The 8,677-nt window shown below is 33.2% G+C and overlaps 1 non-coding gene across 1 annotated transcript; it reads left to right on the top strand.

Annotated features, from left to right (window-relative positions):
• The first annotated feature begins 618 nt into the window (after positions 1-618).
• Positions 619-690, top strand: Trnat-ugu. The gene has a single exon. It is a non-coding gene; the product is annotated as a tRNA-Thr (tRNA).
• Positions 691-8,677: the final 7,987 nt, after the last annotated feature.

Here is an 8,677-nt window from a genome sequence, read left to right as displayed (position 1 = left end):
TTGGGTCAAAAGTACGAATAGATATTGAAAAGGCACTTTCATTTATAAGTTTTCTTTGGAAGGACGAAATTCGAGGATGTGATAGAGTTTATATGTTTTAGTTTTTAACATGTAATTAAAAAAAAAAAAAATGAATATTGCAAATTTTCAAGAATGTTCAACGACAAAATTTTAAAAGGACATTTTCAATGCTAATTCATTCTTTTGCACCAAAAAAAAAATATATGCTTTTCAATTCTACAGAATTTTCTACGTTGCACTCATTTTTTTTTTGTAAATAATTTATTGAATTAATCACAACTTTGAAATTTTAAAGTCCTTAAAAGAAATCCTGATGTCAGTGCGACAAAATAACGACGCAGTTTTCTCATATTTGCCTCCTAGTTTCGCGAGTATATAGGTGTGTAAAATTTACTGTCGCACGTTGTTATAATAGTTTAAAAATTTCAAGCTTCGACCACTTTTTAGTTATCAGTAAATTCAATTGTTCTTATCATTTTCGATATGAGAAAACACAGTAGCGATTCATATCTTTCAGTTATCAATTCTTCTACAATTTCATCTCGCTGAGTGCAGACATTCTTTGAAGATTGCTCAGATCTCCTATGTATTTCAAGTGCCTCTTTAGCTCAGTGGTAGAGCACTGGTCTTGTAAACCAGGGGTCGTGAGTTCAATCCTCACAGGAGGCAAACTAAAATCAATTATTTTTTTCAATATTTATAAATTTATATATGTTTTTTTTTTAATTTGTAATACGATCCACTTTCCGAAAAAATATGAAATGAATTATTTTTAATGAAAATTTGTAATTTAAATTAACCACGATTATTGGACGAACAGCAGCAAACAGCAAACAGCAACAGTCTTCACATGCTTGGCTTCTTCACAATCATTTTTGTATTAGTTTGCTTACATAAATATCTTATTATGTTTTTTTGTTTGCCTTTTTTATGTAAACATTTAAATTATTTTTGCTTAGATTTTTATGTAGATATATTTAATGTACTTTCCTTCAGCTTGTGCCTTTATTATACCACAACGCATTTGTTTAATCATATGAAAATAATCACTCATATGCTTGGGTTTATTGACCCGTCCGGCGTGCTATTCATCATAGTGTAACTACACGTTCACTGATAGGAATCTTTAATTAAAGTTTGTGGCTATTTTTACTATTTTATATGTTTTGCAAATTTGTTATCTGTGCGAAATTGAAATTTATAATGCTGCGAAAATTGCCGAAATGTTTACGGCTATATATTTTGCTTTGTTTTGATAGCTTTGAAGCTTTAGGAATGCTTAGAAGCTTACTAAAAATTGCGAGAAATCACTAAACAATTTTTTCCTATTTTTAGCAAAAAAATGTTTATGTATACATATAAAGACATTTTATTTCTGTTAAAAGTATTTTTGCATCATTGAACTGGAATGTCGATGTATCGAAATATAAATTTCTTGCAAAAAATTTTATTCTATAAAAAATCGAATTTTGAGAGTGTTGAATACTCTTCGTTATTTTCCATTGGGAGTAATTATTCATAAAATATTGCCGACAGAAATTGAAAAGCTACCGAAGCATTGTATGCGATATTGAGCCAACTTCTGGTACTTTTGAATTGCAAAAAACCACCAAGTGATGCGATTTAGTGCGCTAAAGCAAAAGGCTAGATTTTGTATCGATGTTTTTTTCGATCTTGTTATCGATATTTTTTCGATTTTGTTATCGTAATTTTTAACGATTTTCCACTCAATTTTAGTTATTGATGTTTTTATCGATATTTTTATCGATTTTCTTATCGATTTTTGCTATCGATTTTGTTATCGATTATTTATCCATTTAGTTATCGATATTTTTATCGATTTTCTAATCTATTTTTCTACCATTAGGGATCGCTTTTCTACATTTTTCGTCACATTTTCGGCATTTACTGTCGGTTCTTAAAGTATGATATATCGAAGTTTTTGTCCTGAGGATACAGACTTCTATTCCAAAGTTCACTGACTTCAAGTACCCCACCATATCTCAGTTCTTATCACTCTAACATACCACGCTAATGTCAGCCCACCAAAAAGCAATAAATTTTTGATAAGGAAGCATCTTTATAATTTCATTCGAATTATTTAACATGTAATTTTTAAGCAAAAAACAAAACCATGATCCAGTGATCGGATTTAAACCAAACTAGTATGTGAAGTAACACCTTTCCTTTAAAAAATAATTCTAGAAATCGGTTACCGTGGTCCAAAGTTATGCGGTAACATACATAAAAAAAAATTAAAAAATATTCTGACAAATTGATAACATTCTCCTTTTTGTGAAGTCGGTTAAAAATGGTTTACCGCCGAATGTAGTTCGGCAAAAAATAGGTGTTTTTTGAAATTGCCTTGCAAAAAAGCTTTAGACTCCGCGAGGTATGGCAAACCATTTTTGTTAGCATAACTTCCGTTGTTACGAACAAAGAGGTTAACAGTTGCATTTTTTTCTAGTTTATTCATGAAAGTAGTCTTGTCTAAGCCACTATACGGCGATCCTATGTGAAAGTAGTGTAAATGACAATTTTTTTGATTCTCATTTACTTTTGGCCGTATAATGAGAGCAGTGACGTCCTTCTTTGAAATTTTACTGCTCTCTAACAATGTATTTATCACTCTACATGGATCAAGTCTTTTGTTAGCATTCACCAGCAAAATCCAACAGCTACCCTAATTGATTTCCATTCGTAGAAAAATAATAGAACAACACCTTACGCTAATGTAAAAAAGCTATAAATCAATTCTAGCTTTCAACAATGCTTCCTTACTTCATATCAGCAGCGTGACTTTAGAAACCATTTCTCAAATTATTTATAAGCTTTTAATCCGTTTCCCCCGGGTCATTGCAGACATATATACACATTAATTTTCACCCGCAACATTTTTGTTGCGCATTTCCGTCACAGCCCAGCCAATTGCAATTTATCAATGTCAACATTTGTGACAAAACTTTAGGGGGAAATGCACAATTTTCACTTTTCGCAAGAACTGCGCTTGTGGTTGACAAAGAAAGTGGCAGTGAAATTATAAGTATTTCCACAGAAGATAATAATTTTCATATTCACGATAATTTCTTCTTTGTTCTCTCTCACCTATGTATATTTGTAATGTTTTAAGAAATATATTTTTTTTTCCCGTTTTTTAATGCGAAATTAAATTAGCGTTTAATGATGACAAATTTGCATGCTTTTATTAGCCAGCACGAAGTAGACGCTACATGATTTCCATTTTCGTAAACATGCGAACTCATTATGGACACGGCAGATTCACCTGGGCTGCCTGCGGCGGGCACCCCCACGCGCGCACTGATTGAGTCATATGTACGTACGAGTGTCCGCTGGACATTTTGTTGTTGTAAAGTAATTTATCTGTGTTCCATTTAGCGGAAGAATTTCGTGTTTTTTTTCCTCTGCTCTGGTCAATACTCTGCGCCTTTTTAGGCTGGCAAACCAACAGTTAAATGCTTAATCATTTTTCTTGACCGGAAATGTGCGGAAAGCTAGCGGAGAAGGTGGTAAGGTGGTGAGCTAGAAAAAGTAATAAAATATTGAGAGTTGTACAGTTTCAAGTTTATACACAATTGTGACGGAAAATATCAACAGTGGTCAAAGAAAATCAACAACGGCGAATATTCAATTAAGGCGCTGGCATCTTAGTTGTCAACTTTTCTTGCAGTTTTTCTTAAAAGATTTGTTTATTTTTTCTTCAGGTGATTTCATATGTTGCTCTGTAGTGGCTTTCTTTTTGTTGTTGTTATTTTCCTCACCTCTTAATTTGACGTTGTTACGTTAATTAAAACTCGACAGAAGTAATTTAGGTCAGACGCATAAAAAAATAAAACTGCGAATACTAAAGTGCCAGGTAGGAATTTTCTATCAATGTACTTGCAATAGGGTGCATCAATTTATAAATTTCACAGTTTCATTAATAGCTGAGTTCCACCAAATCTTAACTGCAGTTTACACCTATTGGAAAAATGGTGATTAGAACTCGAAGGGGGTAATTTCACCTTTAAAAAAAAGGGAAAAAAATAAATAAATAAATTGAACCATGCTGATCCACCCATGTTAAAATGCTTGGAACTTTGTTGAGCTATTAACTACAGTTAACCTTTTGATAGAAATAGGATATAAGGCTATTTATCACCATATTTTTGGATTTTTTTTATTTTTCTTAAATAGAAAGTTCATTAAAGAGGACAGTGCAAACAAAAAGGCTGAATTATTTATTCATTCTGAACGTTTTCTGGAATAAACTTTTTTGTTTACTTATTATTTAGAACGCTCCTCACGATATGTTAACGTATATTTCAAACGAATTCAGTTTATTCTGGCTATGAAATGGGATTAGCTGGAATGTTTAAAAAAACCAGCCAAAATGTTCGACAGAAAATTTGAGCAGAAAACTTTACTATGAGTAATCCAGCATGAAAATTTACTACGAACTAAGAAAGCTGGGTTCATTGCGAGACAAAGGAAATTGCGAAGGCGCCTAGAAATTTTCATGGGGCCACTCTGTGAATAAACTTCTTGTTTGTTATTTTCATTTCTTCCCAACTCAAAGCAGCAGTTTCCTATAAGGCACGTGAAAACATACATACATACATACATAGGTTTGTACTTATGTATCTGTATTTATATGCACAAGTAGGTACTTTGTACCTCTATGCAATTGCTGCCCCTCGCACTCACTTGCTCATTCATATGTACATACATACTGACATTAATGCGAAAATTACCCAAATTAAATGTTAAATGATAATAAAACTGTGGCAAATTCGTGCAAAAACATTCGAGTAAGTAAGTACGCAGGCCGCACAGAGTGGCAAGTCGCAGCGAATGGCCGGCCGGCCGGCAAGGAGGTGTTGACATTGCTTGTGTAAGTTGGCCGCTGAAGTGTTAATGCGAGCTGTTGTTTTTTTCACAATCCGCAAAATGGTACAATCCGCAAAATGTATGAAAAGTGAAAATTCGGGTCAGCAAGCGGCTAAGTAAAACAGTAGCAAATTAAAAATGAAGGCAATATTTGCACTTTGATTTTTCGCTTTAAAGATTTAATTGAAAGTGTTTTAAAGTGTTTTGGCATAAATAAAAATTGTGAAAATTTATGAAACTAGTCCGTTTTTTCGCGATTCGGAAAATGATGAGCTTTAATATTAAGATAGCAAAGTGAGAAATTTATAAACCTATTCAAATCGGGTTACATTGAGTTGTCGGATAGGATTTAAAGAAATCAGAATTTTAACACTATTAAAATCAAATAAAAGAGATAAATAGTTGAGAAAAGTAGATATAATCTTTAAACAGTCATTTGATGTGTTCAAAATGAGACAAAAAAATCTTGTAGAGAAAAATAAGAAAATAGAAGAATTAATACATAAATGCTGTGATGTATTAGGGAAAGAATTTCCGTCATCCGGTTTGTCTCCGAACCAAATTTGACAAGGGTTGACGGATATCCGTTCCAAAAATACGTCATATACTAACCCTGTAGGAAACAACAACAATCAAAGAGAACATAAATGTTGTTATTATATTTTGAAAATATTTTAATAGAAAAATATTAAGTTTTTCCGTGCATTCACATTTTTCCCTAAGCAGTGTGGGCCACAGAAACATGCTACAAAACGCAAAAAAAAACCAATCTCACATGGTTTGTCTAAGAAAATTTTTCGGTGGAATTGGGTTTAATAGAGATAAAAAAAAATTCTAGTTCTTGATTGTAAACGCCTTGATTAGACTCGATTTCGATTTAAATTTACATTTTTTTTGTCATTGTATACGATTGTTTTTTTTTCAATTTCTATCTTTTCGATTATTTTTTGGAATTACCGAGACACATTTGACAGCTATCGATCAATAATAGTGGATTTTATAAGATTTAAATTTTTTGCATCATAGCTGTTAGTTTTGGTAAACAATAATCGATGATATACGGCTTTTATTTTTTCCATCACATTTGATAATATCGTTCAATAGTACTCATGGATTTGGATGAATTTTCGGATTTTTATTTTATCGGTTTAAAATGTAATCAAAACTCACAGCGATTATAGGAACCATACTTAAACAATAGAATCGAATAAAATGAAAAAGCGATTATTTTCGATCGAACAAATATCGCCCAACTTATTGAAAGCAGAAAATTTCGAAATTATAATAGTCATTAAACAACGATTACACTTGACAAATGAAAAAAAAAAACATAATAAACTCTGATATAAATGTTAAAATTAAAAAAAAAATTTAAAAATGTTAGATAAGTTTCGGTTGGAAAAAGGAAGTCGTTCTCAATTAAACGTTATGAAGAACCCCAAACTATAGAATGAGTCAAAAATAAAAAGTCTAAAATAAATCTCAGCGAAAATGAAATGGTAAATAATTTTTTTCCGAACCTATGTAAGTACATCCATATGTATAACATCATAGCCGCATAAAGCAATTCAAACATTAGACATTATTCTTGGCGAAACAAAAGTAAAAATTGCAAAAACACTCGACCAAAATTTATCGAAAATATAAAAAGCGAGAAATGACGATTATGTTTGGCAAAGCAAAAAAGCATTAAGAAATAAAAATGCGAAAAAACGTTATTTTTCAGAAAAAAAAAATCAACAAAACTGCGGTCGAAAAAATAATAAAAAAAATAACCATGTATATAATACTAGTTATCAAAAAAATTTAACTCCAAAAATAACATTTTATTAGCTAGAGATTTTAAGTCGACATATCGATCGAAATAATAAAAGTGACGAACTGACAGGTCTATTCTGCACTGGTGACAGTAATTTTGTAACCGGTAAATAAAGTTACCACCAACTTTTAGAGCTTTTTGCAACCGTTGTTACCTACCACGTTATAAGTTGGTACCAAGGTATTGCCCCTTGGAGTATGCAATACAAGATTTTCTGCAACAATCAATACCAGCATTACTAAATACGTTGACGGTGTTACCAACGTTATAGAATTACGGTAACCAGAAGTGGTAGTGATTTTTATTTATATCGAAAATTGTCTGAAATAACCTGAAAAAATGTCGGAAATTTCGGAATGGTGCCCGTATCCCCAGAACTGGTTAGAAAAAACAGCAACCCTATCTAAATATTCCGAATGTACAAACACCATTTTAAGAAATTCTCATTTCACACTAGGACAAAAAAAAATTGCAATTGATATGGGAAAAATAATTGAAAAGCGTGTATACGAACATTCTTTTTAGCTGGCATCCTCGCCACAAACAATTGGCGATGGCGAACACCCAGCCATCAACGTGAAAACAAGGCTCGCTTGACAGTTGACAGCAAACAACAATATTTACAGCATTTTTATTTGTATTCTACTCGACGTTACACGTTGCAGCAAGTTGCAATATTTTTCAGCATCAAACACACAAAAAACACCAGCAGCAGCAGCAACAGTCACATCAGTGAGCCATGCAATTTAACCAACAATACATACATAGAAACAACAACAGCCGTAGTACAGAAACCGATTGGAACAAAAACGTTGACGAGGCAAGAACGAAAATGAATATGTACATATAAAAAAATGCCTGCAGCTAGCTGCAACACAGTGCAGAAAAGCATAGAACACAGGCTTCACAATCACAAGGCCACTTCCTATGCAATGTATGTATGTACGTATGTATGTATGCTTGAATGCTGCACGAATTTTTTTTGCAACAACAATTTGAATGAACATGGTATTTATTTATGTAAAATCTGCGTACATTTATGTGTCTGTATGTATGTATGTATGTATGTATATATGCGTGTAAGCATGCAAGCAGTCCGTAAAAAGTTCAAGGCCTATTCGTGTTTTGGGATTAAAAGCATCCATCATCGCCCAACGCTCGTTGGCCATAGCCCCATAACACAGCTATGATTGCGGCTGTTGCAGCAAGGTGGAAAGGAAAAATATAAATTCAGGTGATGGCACCCTGACGGCATATTGCACGTGTAGCCAAACGCACACAGACACACGCGCAGCTTACGGCCAATGGTAGAGAAAGAGAGAGAGAGTGATGCTTGCATTTATTTATTTGTGTAAAAATGTACCATTTATTTTAGCGGCCCACAGTTGGCAGCAAGTAAATTAAAATGTAAAAGAGTTGCTAAAACATTAGCGTAGAATTATTTGTGTAAGTGGTGTGTGTGTGTGTGTGTGTGTGTGTGTGTGTGTGTGTGTGGGTTGATGTGCGCTTTGTGTTGCAGTGCATAAAAAATTTGGCAGCATATGGCTCTTGTGGGTGTACATACTGCAGTGCTCATTTGGTGAAATGGATCTGAGTTTTTTTCTTGCTTCGCAAAAGGTAACTCAACTAGGTAGGCGGATATAATAAAGGGAAAGTAATTGAAAATGTATTCTGAAAGTATTGCGGTGAATATTGCAAGGACAAAGAGTAAGAGAGCACATATGATTACTTTGTATGTGTTTGAAGACCTTCTTGTGGTCTACTCTTAGTACCTAATAATATAGGTCGTAAGATTTTCTTGAAGATTGCCGAGTATCCAACATCTTCTTCTTGGCGACAGTTTCGAAACAGCAAGTGTAACCAAGTCTCCCTCTACGTTGTCTTTCGCAGAGCTTAAGAGCTGGCATTCTGTTCGTTCCATCAGCTTCCGCATCACTTTTGCCTCAATGC

This window comes from Rhagoletis pomonella, unplaced genomic scaffold (assembly GCF_013731165.1).
Source record: "Rhagoletis pomonella isolate Grant_MI unplaced genomic scaffold, Rhpom_1.0 Rhpom_scaffold_00003, whole genome shotgun sequence".
In the NCBI taxonomy this organism is placed as follows: Eukaryota; Metazoa; Arthropoda; class Insecta; order Diptera; family Tephritidae; genus Rhagoletis; species Rhagoletis pomonella.
The sequence above is the reverse complement of the archived record's forward strand: the minus strand, read 5'-3'. Positions and strand labels throughout refer to the sequence as shown.